The 16,276-nt window shown below is 45.7% G+C and overlaps 1 protein-coding gene across 16 annotated transcripts in view; it reads right to left on the bottom strand.

The window, feature by feature from the left end:
- The window catches only part of MSI2 (musashi RNA binding protein 2), a 213,690-nt gene that overhangs the window by 122,629 nt on the left and 74,785 nt on the right, over positions 1–16,276 (bottom strand). The gene's annotated exons all lie outside the window — the stretch shown is intronic.

Raw genomic sequence — 16,276 nt, 5'->3', positions numbered from 1 at the left:
GAGGAAGCTAAGAGACTTACCGGCTGCCTTAATCATCACACCCCCCTCCACCACCTCTGCTGGGAGAAAAGAGAAAAAAGAGAAAAAAGAAGAAAAAAAGAAAAAAATTACATCCACAGTAGCAGAGACAAAATGCTACGGAAAAGAAAACTGGGATCTACATACTGTGGTAGCTGAATTTTAAGCAGCACCAAGTCTGAGAACACATCTGGAAACACACATGCAAATTCTTCACAGCTAAAAATAAATGTCTCTGCTGTGTATTACTCTCCAGAGTGAAAGTGCTAATATTAATTGAGGGGTTTTGTTTTATTTGGTTTATTTTATTTTTATGCAAGATCAGAGCTGATAAATCATTTCTTTAAAATCACATAGATTAAATTATCCAGATAATTTAAAGCATTATACACTTAAATTAATATTACTTATCGCAAACTATCAATTTGCCCCAGGCAGACTACATTACCAACAGTCTCCCTTTGTTTTTGTAGTCGATATCCTTCACTTTGGACTCAAGCGTCCTTCATGTCACCTCTGCAGAACGCCACAGCCTCTTTCCCCGTGTGTTTTCCAGGTTTAGGACTAGCAAATATCAAATGAGCCACACTCACAGGCAGGAGCTCTTTGGCAGTGGGCTCAATGCTGATTTACATCAGCAGAAGCTGTTGCCCTGTTTTCCCCAGCAGTTCCTCAGAGGAAAGCTTACAAACTTAATTCCCTCTTTACATTTGCTTATTCAAGTTCCAGCTGCATCTCCCCCTAACGTCCCATTAGGGCTTTCCTTTTAATTACTTTTTCATGTCATCTGCGCGTTCCTTGCAAGGTCCTCTTTCGAGGAACTTGGCTCTCTCCCTGGCCCCTTTCACCGAGGATATTTTCCTTCTCCAGTCTCCCACAAGCCCTCACCCAGGCCCTGTGCCTCCACATTCCGTATCCTGCCCGTGTCAGCCCTCAGCTCCACTTGGTTCCCACATCCTGGGCTCCCACCTGCCCGAGGTGACACCGAGAAGGGGACACAGGGCTGGGTGTGGAGCACTTCCCCCTCTCCAGCACTACACGCTTGGCTGAGGGACAACTCCACACGGTACAGACTGTCCTTGGGACTGTCATAAACCATCAAGGGGAATAAAAACAAACTCCTTAATTGCAGGCAGGTGTGCAAACCTGCTCCCTCTGCCCGCACCTAATGCCCCCTGGAAACACCTTTAAAGAACAGCAAACCCTTGGAGAGATTATGTAAGAGAGGCAATGGCCATCCGTGTGCCACGTGGCAGCCAGGTCATTCCCCAGGGAAAAACCACACTCCTTCTAGGGGTCTAAATTAATTTATGCATTAGGCTGAAATACTTCTCTAAAGCTGTGCTCATCTTTTTTTGCAGTGCAATAGCCAGAAAGACATCTTTCTTCTCTGCTCTTCTTAAAGATCATCTCCACTACCCAGACGAAAGACTAGAATTAATGTCAAGATCCACAGGAGAAATGAATTTACTCACAGGGTACAAACCATCAGAAAAGTAAATTCACCCACAGATACACAGCTGATAAACAACTACAAATTCAGGCCAATATCCTTCAAGTTTAACTACACATCACTGCAGACAAGACAGATCAGCTTTTTGGACAGCACTTGGAATATGTAAAGTGCTATATAAGTATTATTATTACCACTGGGCTGCTGAGGAAGTCTCCTAGATTTAGCATTTGGGAAAAATAACTGATTTAAACAGCCAGTCTGAGAAAGTCCCAAGAGCAGTTAACTTTTTCCAAGTACCCTCCCAATCACTCACAGATGATGCAAAATAGCAACGCTCCTTTACTCATTTCACCTTAGCTCCTAGGAGCCTAGCGCAGGATTAAGGACCCAAACTCCCAGCACTTAAGAGGACCAGGTTATTACATTTCCTCCACCTCCCCACCTGGCTCAGGGCACTGTGCCAGGAGGATCCAGCAGCAGTGGAGGCACATTTCCCTGTACAAACCACGGCGAGCATCATACCCCACTGCTCCCTCCGCCACCTGATGTTCGGTTTAAACCGGATGATTTGTTCTGCATTAATATTTCAGCAGCACTCTGAGCAAGGGAAGGGATTCCTGCCCGGGCTGTAGCACACAGGAGGCTGCACACGCTGGCGGGGCTGTGGCTCACAGCACCAACACTCCAACCCTGCTTGGAGAGGCCACAAGAGTCAGAGAACGGGACACCGAAGAGCACATGCAGACCCTTCATGCAGTGGGGACACAACCATGGAATGGTTTGGGTTGGAAGGGACCTTAAAGATCCAGTTCCACTCCCCACGATGGGCAGGGACACCTTCCACTACCCCAGGTCGCTCCAAGCCCTACCCAACCCAGCCTTGCACACTTCCAGGGACAAGGCACCCTGTACCAGGGCCTCCCCACCCTCGCAGTGAAGAATTTCTTCCTAAAGATACTGTTCCCAGCCCACACTGTTCAAAACCAAGTGTCCGACTCACAGCTCATGTGAATAAGCACAGCTCCAGTGCTGCTGACACATGGAATACGTTCACTCACACCCTGTGTGTGCAGACCAGCTCCAATTACCTCAGATTCTTTTATTTTTAGAGCCCTTCCCTGATCCCCAAAGGCCAAGACAAAACTGGCCCAGGCAGTAGCATTTTCACCCAGCATTACCACCGTGACAGGGCTGAACAGCCCCTGATGCACAAGCTGCCCTGGCCTGTTTGCACAGCTCTACTCCAGTTTGATTTACACCGTGTAAACAGAGGGCAAAAGTGAACCTCCAGTCCCAAAAGACGCATTATCTCAGCCTGCACCTTCTGTACCTTTTACAGAGCAAGTTTTTAGGTCAAGGAACAGTATATAAACCTCTCCACTTAAACAGAAAAGAAATGGAAAACAGGACCTGCAAGCCAACCAAGCACAAAACTTACTTCCCACCAGGAACCCCTATCCTAATTATTGATGAACACAGTGCAGTTCTGGCATTACAGAGGTTTTCAGTTATCCCTCTCAGCCCTTCTGAGGGTGGGAACAGGCAACATTTAGTGCTTTTTTACTTCAGAAACATGACTGCAAACTGCTAAAGATGCTGATGCCACCAAGGCATTTAAGCCTGGCTGGCACAGGGACCCCACAGTCCAAGGCCACTCTCAGGGAGGCAGAGCATGAAGGTGGGAAGTGTTTGTGTCCCTTCATCTGCTTTTGCCATCCTGAGTATTGAATCTCTGCCGCTCTTCTTTTTGACAGGATGGGCAGTTCTCTTTTTTGATTGTTTTCTGAAAGTACAAGAGGGAGAAGAGGAGAGTTTCAAACCATCCAAAAATGGTAGAATTCGTGTTACACTTAAACAAACCTCTGGCTCAAGCTGCCTGGAACACAGAATCAGGATCTGCTCTGTATAATTGGACAATGTCTGATTTTTGTTCCTTCTCTTGTTTTCCTTTTCAGAGGTTTATTTTTGAAAGAGGACTGTGTAGCAGGGCCTCTTCCATTTCAGGGAAAGTAAACAGAACCCTTCACAGGGAAGATCAGGGATGAAGGAACAAAGCCAGCTAGACTAAACTGTATGAAGGTGAATTTATTTGTCATCATTTGGTCTCAAAGCAGCTCTGTGACTTTGATCAAGGTCGTGGCAAGGTGCTGCACGCAGCCAGCTCAACCCCCTCGGAACAGCCTGCAGTTACAGCAGCAAGAGGAAAGCCACACTATTAGTCCCAGATTTTGGACAGAGACCTGAATAAGACCAAAATAACACAGCAAATCAGTGCCACGTCCACAGAGCTGAACTCCTAAACCCAGCACAAGCATAACTCCATCCTTCCCTTTATCCCTGAGCTCATCCGATGGCCACGTCAGCTCAAAACATCATCTTCCCCCAGGACCAACCTCCCTGAACTCAGCTAAACCAGCAGCAGTGCCCAGCCCCAAAGGAGCCTTTCCAGGGCAAAAAGCAACCAAGTCACCACACACAGCACATCAAGGCCTGAGCAGTTTTAGCACTAACATCCAGGTGCAAAGAAACCATAGGTACAAAGGATCTTTAGGACTTAGTTGGCTTTCTCATTTGGGATAGCTAAGGGCTGTGTGCTGCTTCCAAGACCAAGGTTGTTGAGCTTTTGATACCCTTCCTTCTCAGACCAGAGTAAGAGAGCAGAGGAGGCTGCTGAATTCTTTGTTTCATAGTCTCACAGCTTTCTTGAAGGCAGAGTTCAAGGGGGTTACATGATCAGGCCGAGCAGCAACAGCAGGCAGAAAACAGCTGCTTCTTCTAATTCTAGTTTCTTCTATTATCTAATCCTTTTCTTACGGAAGTGTGGATTATATTTGTTAATTGACCAATAAGATTAACACACGATTCCAGTTTTCCTTTTCCTAACCTATCCTGGTCTAATTCTAACAATTTTAAGTCTTACACCAGTGTTACACAGGTATTACACAGATTTGCACATACAGTTTCTATCAGTTTTTATTGTTTACGTGAACATTCTATCTAAAAAATGTGAACAGTATAATTCTATCTATGTTTTGTCTAAAGTAAAAGAATTCTGTGAGAAAGTAACACTGCTGCAGGAAGAGCTATGTTTTAAGGTCTCTGCTGCAGCTTTTTAATGTTTAAGGCACTTTTTAAGGCACTTAGCATGTATTTCTACTAAAAGTTAAAAATCTGTATTTCTATTTCACTTTGGTGTGGCTTCATGTATCTCAGCTTGTCCAAAGGTTTTAATTCAACCCCTGTGCTTTGGCTTCCCTCTGGGCCTGAGTCCAGAGGAGCTTTCACTCCAACACAAGGTCTCTGCAAGAGTTTATGTGCTACACCAAGACTAATCCCTGAGTGCAGGCATGCAGTTAAACAGAAGAAATACCAGGGGCGACTCTTAAAACCAGAGTTGGGAAAACTGAGGGAAGTCCTCTCAGTGAGGGGACTGGACCCTGCCAGAGCTGGGTTTGCCCAGAGCATTCAGGAATAGGAAGTTAAAGGGGCAGGAGAGAGGCCAGCCACTTCTTTAACCCGGTGGGGATAAAAGGCAAGCATGATAAATATTGAAGTTCCTGCTTGTTAGGAAATACTTGGCAAAACCTGTGAAGCCTGAAGGGGGTGTTCAAGAGAAGTGTATTTGGTGTTATGGGAAAGTTAATGAGATGCTGTAACCATATCATACATGGAAAACTAGGTGAGGCCCCTGTGGGCCATTATATACTGCAGGAAACTTTATGGACACTATAATGCATTATTTTTAATGATTCCCTCGCCTGCTTCAGGCCCTGGACACCAAGAAGAGCTTGCCTGGCTTCCTGGTGGTGTTTTAGCAATGACACCTTGCTTGTTGCTTCATTTCTGAGTTACTTTAATGAGAAATAATTGGGTTACTTTCTGGGAATCCACAAAGCCCAGGCACAATGAACCAACACGGAGAAAGTCGCTGCTGTGTTGCAGACTCTGCACACCCTCTCTGCCTTCCCGAGGGTTACCTCCCCTGCTTAACCATTTACCTACAAATATGCCCACAAAAACACTGGCACTTGTGCAAGTTCAAGTTTGCACTGTCATCATCCATCTCTGGGGAGAGCCAGGCCACGGAAGTAACCAGCTGCAACATCACAACGATTGCCTCTGCAGGAGATGTATATAATGAAAATTGAAAGCTGCAGGACGAACTTCTTACATACTTGTCCTTTTGGTTTATTCATCAGAAATAATTATCTGCACTCGCATTCACAGGAGCACATATTTTATGATGTACATCAAAATTTAATGGATTTTTAATAATACTCTAACTACAGCAGAAGCAGAAAAAAAAGACAGCCATTAAACCATATGTGCTGTGTTGGTGGCTAAGTGGTGTTGAGCAAACATCAACAACATGGAACCACGGTTTAGCACCAACAACAGGAAAAAGGAACTGCTACTTCCAAGATCTGAAAATGGGAGTGAGCTCTGATCCTGTGTGTTTATCTTAAAATCCCCTCAGCAACAGAAACAAACGAGCAAACCCAGTTTCTGAGTTTCAGGACCCTGCAGGTGGTACACTTGGCCTTTGACAAGCACCCAACACCCCAATTCTCAGTTTTTCCACCTCTGCAATGAGAGAAGAAACATGAGTACACCCCATGATGGCACCACAGGAACGTGCCTCGACCCTGATTTCTGTTGTGCCAATTAAAGTGCTCCCAGGATTTCACAAATCTATTGATGTTATTCCATAAGCATCAGCAGAAATTGTTGCTCCAGAAGGAGAGACTGACACTCTAAACACTCTCCTCAGCAGCCAGGCTGAGCTAACGAGTCGGTGCGAAGCATCACCATGTCACCAGTACTTGGACTGGCATCTATTTATAGCCTAAGAAATTATATACGTGGTATCCCCACCAACAGTGACACATCTTCATTCAGGCATGAGTCACCTATTCACAAGCACATTTCCAAAAATAAATCCTATTTACCAGAATTAAATTCCACATGTTCGGGGAGAAATTGTCTCCTTAACAAAAACAGGCATGTTAGAGAAGCAAACAAGAGCAAAAGGCACTGCAGCCCTCAGCCTGCAGGTCCCCATGTTCCGTAGGATCACGCTGAGGCTGGAAACGTTTAAGATCCAACAATGAAGACGGTCGTGTGTTGTCATTACAAAGCCCTGCCAAGGTCACCAGAGCGCTGCCGTCCAAACAGAATATCCAGAATATTCTTGGCACCTCACGCTTTGCAGAAATAGTGAGTATATTGCAGTTATTAGAGAGAACAGACAGAGTGAGCACCAAGTAATCCCAGAAAATGTAGTGTTAAATAGAGGGTTCAAACCACAAAGCTGTTGATGGGGAATGTTAAAAACGTCAGCGTGGCTGAAAGACATTTGCCAGCAGTGGGAGTCAAGTAGCAAGCTACTGTTCAGCAGATGCAATAAAAAGCGTGAGGGTACTTGGGTAATGGGACCAACAGTACAGTTGTTGATACAAATTATATCCAGAAAGCAGAGAAATAAATAGCTAAATAAATAAATAATGCAAAAATGGAACAAGTTCAAACTTCTTTTATAGTAATAGTCTCCAGTTGAGCATAATCACCAAAGCTATAGTGATAAGATTGCCAAAACTAGACAAACATCTGTGAGATGAATTCATCTCAGAGGGGAAGCCAACAGCTTGTTATCATTAAAGAGGCAATGCTCTCTCTGCGTTTGAACTGCAGGCGCCTTGTTACTGCGTTTGCCGAGGCAATTGCACCAGATGTTGGCAGCTTTCTTCAGATGGATGACAAGCACCTGCTGCTGGGGAAATTAAATGCTCGTCGGCCTCCTCTCCTTCAGGGGAGGGTGGGCCGGCAGGGGAAGGGGGGAGTGGTGCCGGCTGACCCTCTGAAATAAACCTATTTATGCAAAGTGACAGTAAGTGCTGGTTTGCCAAGCAGTGAAACAGAGTGGAAATTCATTGGATCTCTTCCATTGCCCCCGGTGAAATCTGCTCCCACCCTCCCAGTCCTGACAATTAACATGGCACAGATCTGAACTCGCTAAACCACTCGGCAGAGTGAGAGAGTCAACACAGGCACCTTCACCTGCAGAGCCACCACTCACACGGCAACTGCCCCGCAAAGGCGGCACAGCCAGTGGGGTCCAGGCACCCCCTGCCTCCCAAAAAAACACCCAGCACGAGCCAACAGCCCCAGGTAACACACACCCACCACACCCTGTCAGGCCAGTGGTAGAATAAACGGATGCTCCCAGTGCAATCCTGCACATGCTCGTGTTTGCTGGAATTTAAAATCAATCTCCTGGAATAGAGGCGCAAATGTGCATCCCTTTCCCCACCACGTACATTGCAGGTGCCTCACCTGGAGCAGCAGCAAATGGAACAAGGGCTAAATGGTTAAATAAAATGGGTTTAAAACTGTTTTTTAAAAAGAAAAAACAGAGCAGCTTCTTCCCTGACAAGACTTGTGAGTGCTTTCCACTTTCTGGGAAAGAAAAACTGCAAGATGTTAACTCCCCTTATACCAGCAATCATTTCTTTATGACACATCCAGTACTCCTCCGAACTCCTGCGGAGGTGACACCACAGCACAGAGGCTCATTCCGTGCACACGCTGCCAGCAGGACCCCTCAGAACCATTCTGACACCACTGGGCACTGGGGTGAACACTCCATGTTCATTCCTGTTCACCCCAAACCCCTTGTGGATGTCCCTGACACAGACAACACTTGTTTGACCTAAACTGGCCACATGCATTTTAGGTACCCTTCAGATTAAGAGGCAGTTAATCCTCATTCTGCTTAGATTATCTTAATTGGCTCTTCATTTGAGCTACTTTGCCCTTGTCCCCGTTTCTGCAGTTATATTTATAAATACATATACTGTACCACTCTCTCCCTCTCTGGGCTGGCAGGTACCAGGACTGGTAATTATTGATAGGACTGACGTGATTCATGCTTGGCCACCACTCCATTTCTACCCAAATACGTGCAGGCACTTTTTTTTTCCCCCCAAGAAAAAAACATATTAAGTATTCCTAACAGAGTTAGACGTGTACACTGGATGTCAAATGAATTTCATATTCTACTCCTGCAGAATTAACTTCACTTTAATTAAACTGGTCTCACCTCGCTATTCCATGAGTGAGCAAAACTCAGATATTTCATCTCTAGGACTGACCAATATGGCCATTCATTTCCATGTGGAAAAAGTGTTATTACATCTGCTCCCACTAACATGTGCTCTTCTCCACATTTGGAACAATTTCTATGAAGTTCTTCCTGGGCACTTTAAAAAGCCCTTTTCTTTGTGGCCCAGCCTCGGAGCCGCATTTAAAACCCGCTCACGTTTCCCATCCCATCACTCAGTGCCGGGGTATCCATTATGTGGGATGATGGCACTGATCAAACGCTGACTCCCCAATCAATTATGTTTTAACCAGCTCATTTTGGCCGTGAGCCTCCCCCACACCTGCGAGCAGGAAGGAGAGGATGGGTTTCAATTACACCACACCAAGTTTAAATAACTGCTGCTGTTTCTTCATTAGAGAACCAGTGCTAAAACATGAGTTTTCCCAAAGCCAAGCTTTGGGCCCCCTCAGCTGCAGCTCCTCAAAGATCAGAAGTGCCCTGGAGGGATGGCAGGAGCAGCACCTACACCTATAAATAACTTCTGGAGTACCCAGGAGGCCGCGCTTCCAGACAAGTGCCAAAGTGGAATCTGATGCAATTTCACAGCAGATATTGAAAATGTCCATCAGATATTTTACCTGGTTCCTAGTGCTGGGGATTAACACCACCATCTTCTGCTTTCAACCCAGCTTGCTGGGGCAGAGCTGCAGCCAGACCCACGGGACCAAACAGGGCTTGGAGATGCCACCACAGCACTGCAAACCCAAATCATCTCCTCCCAGGGAAGTTCTGCTTCTACAACCCCACTCACTGGGGCTGAATCCAAGAATGCTCCAGGGATAATGTAAAGATGTTACCAAACAGGATTAACTCATTTTGTTAGGGGTTTTATATAGCCTATTGCATTTGTATAAAATAAAAGCGGGGGTGAAAAACAAAATTGACTTCCTTGGGGTCTCAGAAAGGATATAGATAATTTCCACGGGTTTGGCTCAGTTGTAAAACTGACAAAAAGACACACACCAAAAAAAAAAAATCACATGCATGCTGGAGGAGGAAACCTGAATATTTTCATATAACTTCTCTCTCCCCAAACACAGCCCCTGAATAATGATTGATTTCACTCATCTCCCACGGGCTGCAGTGCTACAGCACGAAGCCTCCTCAGCACCTCATCAACCAGAGGAGAAAAGGAAATAAAACTGTACTTCAGACTTCTGCTAGGCTCTGATACCGCCTTCGTGCCCACAAATCCCGCCTTAACATTTCCTCTTTTCATAAAACCCAGGTAGAAACCAACATCTAATTTATAACAAAACCACTTCCACAAAGCATGTGGCTTATTACAGACCACCTAAAAACTGACTTCCTGTGTACAGCTTCTCACTGGCAGGATAAAAACAGTGGCTGCTTTGCAAGCAATGATCAAGTTTCTCAGTTTGTTTAAAAAAAAAAAAAAAAAAAAAAAAGCGCATGTGTAGGAGGGAGAAGAAATAATAAAAAGTGCTTTAGGCCATGAGGGACCCCTATATCCCAGATCCCTTGTCACATGCCAAAGCTAAAATTTAAAGGAACATTCATTATCCTTTGGCACATCATGGACATAACATGGAAATAAGGAAATGTGGAAGCACTGAAATTATAAAGCACAAGCACAGGGCAGAGGCAGCGGTGTGTAGGAGGTGGATGCTGCTCCGTGCTCCTGTAACAGAACAGCCCCCAAAATCTCTGCTTTTCCTTGTCCCAAACTTATCAGGAGCTGCAAACAATGACGTGCCTGTTTATTGCTGGTTCTGTTTTAAGGAGATGAGCAATTCAAATTATGCAACTTCTGCCAAGGTGCACGCAGATAACTTAGAAACAAGAACAGGACGAGCTCTGAGCTGTTCCACAGCAGGCCTGGAGCTTGGAGTTGCTCTGGAGGAGAACACTGACAGCAGCAGTAGGCAAAAAAAAGCCATCACATTCTCTGTTTTACTGCATTATTACAAATGTTTTGGGAACTCTGGCTATTAGAGACTACAATGTAAGTAAGAGTCCAAATTTGTCCCTTCATTTCATAAAACATAACCAATCCCCAAGTACTGAACTGGGAAATACAGTGCTGAAAAATGTGAAAGGCTAACAATCTGTCAAACCAAAAAATGACTTTTCTGCAAAGCAAATGCTTTAAGGACAGCCCATCCATGTCTCCTATTGACCGTTAAATCTACATATCAATGTCCAACTGAGGTGACAATACAATCCAAACTCTCTGCCAAGGCTAAATTAACTAAGCTTTCACTTTCATACAAGCAGAATTCCTTGCACCTCCTGACTCTGGCCTTAGCCCCAGCTCCACACAGACTTCCAAATCCCCCCAAAATGAACCCATGGTGAGAAAACCACCTTTTCTCATGCTAACAACTTTATTGTAAAAACATCTTCAGAGGCCATACTCGAGGTCTCAGGGACAAGTAAACCACTGGAGTGCTTAATACCACAGCAGTGCATTAACTCGTTCACACCCAGACAGCCTGGCCAAACAAGGAGGAGTTTTCTCTCCTGTTTTCCTGATTTATATTTTCACAGCTGTCAGGGAGGAGAGCACGGAGGAAGCGATTTATGTAAACCATCCGATTAGGCTGAAATCCTCGTGTGGATCCCACCTCCTCCCCTCCTGACACACTTAACACAGAGAAAGCAGAGGGACTTCATTACAAAGGTTATTTTTTCAAAGGTTAACTGGTTGTTATTTGCACCAGGGTCTGTGTTATAATGCAGGGCATGGTACAACCGAAGGAGGAAATTCTCATTCTCACGCTTTGCTGTTCAGAGCTTCCAGCTTTAGCTCCTTGTGAGGCAGCACCACGGGGCCATGGAGGCATGCCTGGAGCCAGGACAGGTGTGAGAAGGTACCTTCTCTCACTTGACTAAGACACTAAGGCTACAGAAGGAAGAGATGAGAAAATTACACGTTTTCAAAAGCTCAACAGTTTCATCGAAAAAAAAGAAAACAAACCAACTCAGAATCCAGATATTATTATTATTATTCCACTGATCTGCTCTGCGTCTCACAGGAAATAACAAGTGACTGCACAAAACATTTCAGATCCACAGAGGTAATTCAGAAATCCTGTCTTGTCTCAAAATTTCCAATCTTAAAAGCCATTCCTGAGGAAACAACATATTCCAAGTGAAGCTGAAACAGGTCTACGGTAGGTCTGAGAGACCTAGTGGCAAGCCAGGACAGAAATCAAAATTAATGCATACTGGTCTGGTCCAATTTCATCTGGAAATTTAAAATAAAAAAAGTGCCAGAGCCCCCTCTCCTGAAAGTCACTTTAGGATTACTGTGAAAGGAAAATTGAAGAGCCAATGCTGTCAGATTGAAAGCAAAACATCTGGGGCCACCAGCACTGACTGCTCTTCCAGCAGTCTGAAATAGCATTATGGAAAAGTATTGTTTTTTCACAAAACCACTTCACAGATCTCCTTCAAACATCACCACTCTGATTCAAAAAAGGATAAATTTAAATTTGTGTTCTCTGCTACACAAGAAAACATACAAGAACGGTCCTAGATGGGCTGATCTAATAGCTCGGGACAACTGGAACATACCTTCACCAGAACTCTGTTCCCACCCTGTTAGAAGGACACAGCGGCCTCTTCATTCCAAGGACTGTTCCCACCACGACTCACTACAGTAAGAAGGTTTTTACTCAGAATTCTCTTTCCATAATTGGGCCTGAACGTGCTACCTGGAGCCCATTATCCCATCAATTAATGGCCGCATGCAATCATTGGGATCCATGAGATCAGTGTGGTCCCGCCAGCCCCATCTCCAGCCTGGCTCAGCCCCACCAAGGGGGAGCCAGCAGCTGGGGCAGCCAAAGGGTTAAAATCCCATGTCAAACAGCAAGTCCTGGCTCTGGACCAGAAGGGACATGGGAACCAGGGCAGCTGAGTTATAAAGGCCTTATTGTAGCAGCCCACTGGATTGGAAATGACTTGTAGGCCTAATGAAACAAAACTTTGGCAGTAAAACAGAATGAAAGGAATGAGACAATAAAAGAGAGGAACAAAGGGAGCAGAGTTGTTTCAGCTTAGGAAAATAAGCTCACTTTGTTGTTGGGAAAAGCCAAAGCCGATTAGGATAAACCAATGACTAGGCATAAGTCTTCCAAACTAATTACACAGTTCGCCATGTGAAGTATAATTGCAAAGCGCAAGCGAAGGCCCGGGCTGCTCTCACAGGAGCTCTGGGCAGGGAGCAGCACCTGGGAAACACGAGCCCTCCCTGCCCTCATGGCTAGCGCCTGCAGGTCCTGAGAAGTGCAACTCACGAGCACTCACAGCTCTCCTCTGCTGCTCACAGAACTCCAGGTGAGGCTTTAGGAGTCTGTTGTGGCTTTTTCCTTTTTTAAACGATGCCTGATGCCTTAAATGCTCCGACATGTCCCGATCTCAGAGCTCCACACTTTCTACCCCTTCCAGAAAACAAGCAGACCTGCAGCCCCAGCACTGCCCACGGCTCAGGGCAGCACCATGGCCTCTCCAGAGGGGAGGAATGCCAGCCCCACCGCTCCCCCTGGATCTCCTCAGCCCTAACGCTTCTCATTTAAATTCTTTTAAAGCCTGGCCTCAGCAGCTTTTCACACCCAGCACAAGGGCGATGCTGCAGAGCCCAGACGGGTCAACATGGACAGTGAATTTATTTTGTTTGTAAGAATGTCTGAAACATCTTTGACTGAAACAGGAGAGGATCCCACAAACAACTGCATGAGACTGTCAGGATCAGGGAGTAACACAATGGCTTTTTTTTTTTTTTTCCCCCCTTCTTCTGATTGTAAATGCTTATGGCTTAGTTTGGCATTTTCCCAGTTTAGCCTTCTCAGGTCCTCCATAGATTCTGCTCCCTGAAAAGACTGGAAGGAGAATGCTTCCCCTCCTCAGCACCCAAACTGCACTAAGCCTCTCTGGGAGTCCCACAACCACTGCAAGTGCACAGGACCAGCCTCAGCAGCTCTAAGCAGTCACAGGGCTGTTCATTACACTGCTCCGTGCTCATCCTGTGATGGCTTTTGGCTTCACTCGATAATTTTTCCTGGTTTTCCTCCCAGCTTACAGCAGCTAAGGATGCCCACCTTCCCAAAAGGAAATCTGGGACTCCTGGGCTTTTTCAGAAAGCAAAAATAATCCCTATGAGAAATCTCACAAGCCAAACTTCAGGAATTATTATTACCACAAACTTTGGTGCTGTATCATCAGGCACTTGCACTGGTGAAGAAGGCAAGAGGGTTTACTAAAGCTTTTCCTTTTCTTGGAGACAAAGGTTCCAGCATTAACTTTTCAAAAAGCTGCAGTTTCAAATTCAACACTTTATCCCTCTCCTGCCAACTCCAGTTACACCAGCAAGCTGGCCTGGGCCCAAAGCTGGTGGCTGCTGTCCCCACCTCCTGTGTTCTGAGGACTACTTCTAGTTACCAAAACAACCTCCCCTGGCTGCAAAGCTCCCCTCCACAGCAAGTACAAACAGGATTTCAGGAATCGCAGCTGTCGGTAAGCAATTTTTTCCACACCAATAAATAAGCTCAGCATTTCAAAGAGCAAATCACCTGAGATGCTCTTATCAAACACGGGCGGCTCCTCACACGTTAATTATGTAATGCAATTTGCTTTATTTTAAGGAAGCTCTAAGCAACGGCAGAGCTTGCCAATCGATGTGGATCACTGTTTGCATGGTAATGGCTGGACTGGACAGCCAGGCTGCATGCTGAGCACACGCCCTGCCCCAGAGGGCTGGGGATCTGAGCAAGGAGGTCCTGGAGGGGCAGGGAAGCGGGATGGAGAAGGATGTGACTCCTGCAAGGTCCTGCAGCACCAGTCCTGGCTCACTGTATCTGAATGCAGTACCCCACTGTCCACAGTGTGTTAATGAGTCTTCTAACTAGCTGAGCCACAACTCCCCATTTCCAAGGGTCATTAACCAGCTCTGCATCTCCTGACAACCAGAGACTCAGGGAGAATCACCTCCAACACCCCAAAACCAAACTGTCCCAGCTGATAAAGAGCACTGCCGTGGGGAGAACCCAAACACCTGCACCAAGGTCGAGTCACAGTCACACAGGCAAGCAGCCTCTGCCCCAAACACCACCAGCTTCACCAAACTCTACACAGGCTGAACGGGGGACTGTGAAACAGGTCACCTGGAATGACAGGGACCAAGCCCTGCAAGCCCGAGTCCTGCAGGAGCCGAGCTCTAGTGCCTGGCTCACACAGCCTCAGCGGGACATCCCCAGCTGTGCTGACACAGGAATGGGTTCCTGTCTTGATCCCAACTCGTGCAATTTTCAGCTCCTTAATTTTTCAGCCTGAAAAATTAAGACACCTGAAAAAAACCACTTGATTTTTCCAAAGTAGTGCCTCTGGAAAGGCAAACCTCTGCTAAGCTGTCTCAAGAATGGCAGAGCATGAAAGCAGAACCAAAGCATCCTGAATCCCCAGTCACTCCCAAGACACAGCCTGGCTGCTGCATTCTCAGGGACTGTAAAATTGCAAGCATGAAACTACCAGATGGTGAAATTAAAATGACTATATTAAGACAACATCCAGACAATATGCAAAGCACTTATATTGAAACTATTATTAACTTGAAAAATACAGGTTAGTAGAGTTCTGCAATTAGAAGTAACTACAGAAGAAACATCCAAAAGCTCGTGTAATCCTTTAATAAAAGGCTCAGCAGGCCGTAAACATCCTGCCGGAATCGAAGATTATTATTGAAAATAAAATGACTGGTTTGCAAAACAACTATCAATCCAGCACAGGAACCATTTATAAACTCACCTCCTCAGCCCTCAACAAAATCCTGCCTGGCTCAGGCTTTTCAGGGCAGATGAAAGAAACATAAACTAACTACAAGGAATGGGGGCTGCTTTGCTCTGAGATACCCCGCTGTGTCCTCACACAATCTTGCATCTAAAACATCAATTGCTGCACTCCAAAAGACAGGAATCGAGCTGTTGGGCTGGAATCCATGGAGCTGGAATCCATGGAGTCCCGTGGACAGTGGGGCTGGCAGGAGTCCCCCTGGAAGGTGCTACACAAACTGCTCTCAGAGCCCGCAGCTCTGTGAGCTCGTCACCCATAGCAGCCCCAAACCAGCATCCAGAAGCCGTGGGGAGCCAGGAAGCTCCGTGGAAGTCAGTCTCACTAAGCTCCAGCCAGAGCCTGGACAGTGGGGTTTGAGCTGTTACATCACAGCAAAGACTATTCTGGCAAGGTTCAGATCTCCTTCTCTGCATAAACTTGTTTGTTTTGGGGTTTTAGTGGGGTTTTTTTGTTGTTTTCTTTTTTTTAATGATGCCAGCATTCTACACATACTTGCAGAAGGATTTTCTAGTAAGAAATTAAGTGGATATTCTAGTGACTTCCACATTACTCTTGCTTTTCACGTGGTTCCTTCAGGCATTTTCACAACTTAATGAGCTCTCCAATACGTCTATCTGCCCTTTTTGCCACTGGAATCGGGGCTAACAGAAGGCTGATTTTATGGAGAAGACAACTGTGTAATCATTCAGCTAAGGGTCAGATTCTTCCTGAAGACACAAATTCACCTCCCAACGATGCTTTTTTTCTTTAATGGAAATAAACAGTGTTGGCAATGTTGTGCACACACAAGCAACAAACAGAAAAGGAATTTCAGAGGTTTCAAGAAA

The sequence above is a fragment of the Corvus moneduloides genome, chromosome 20, assembly GCF_009650955.1.
Source record: "Corvus moneduloides isolate bCorMon1 chromosome 20, bCorMon1.pri, whole genome shotgun sequence".
Taxonomy (NCBI): Eukaryota; Metazoa; Chordata; class Aves; order Passeriformes; family Corvidae; genus Corvus; species Corvus moneduloides.
This window is presented reverse-complemented; position numbering and strand designations above follow the sequence as displayed.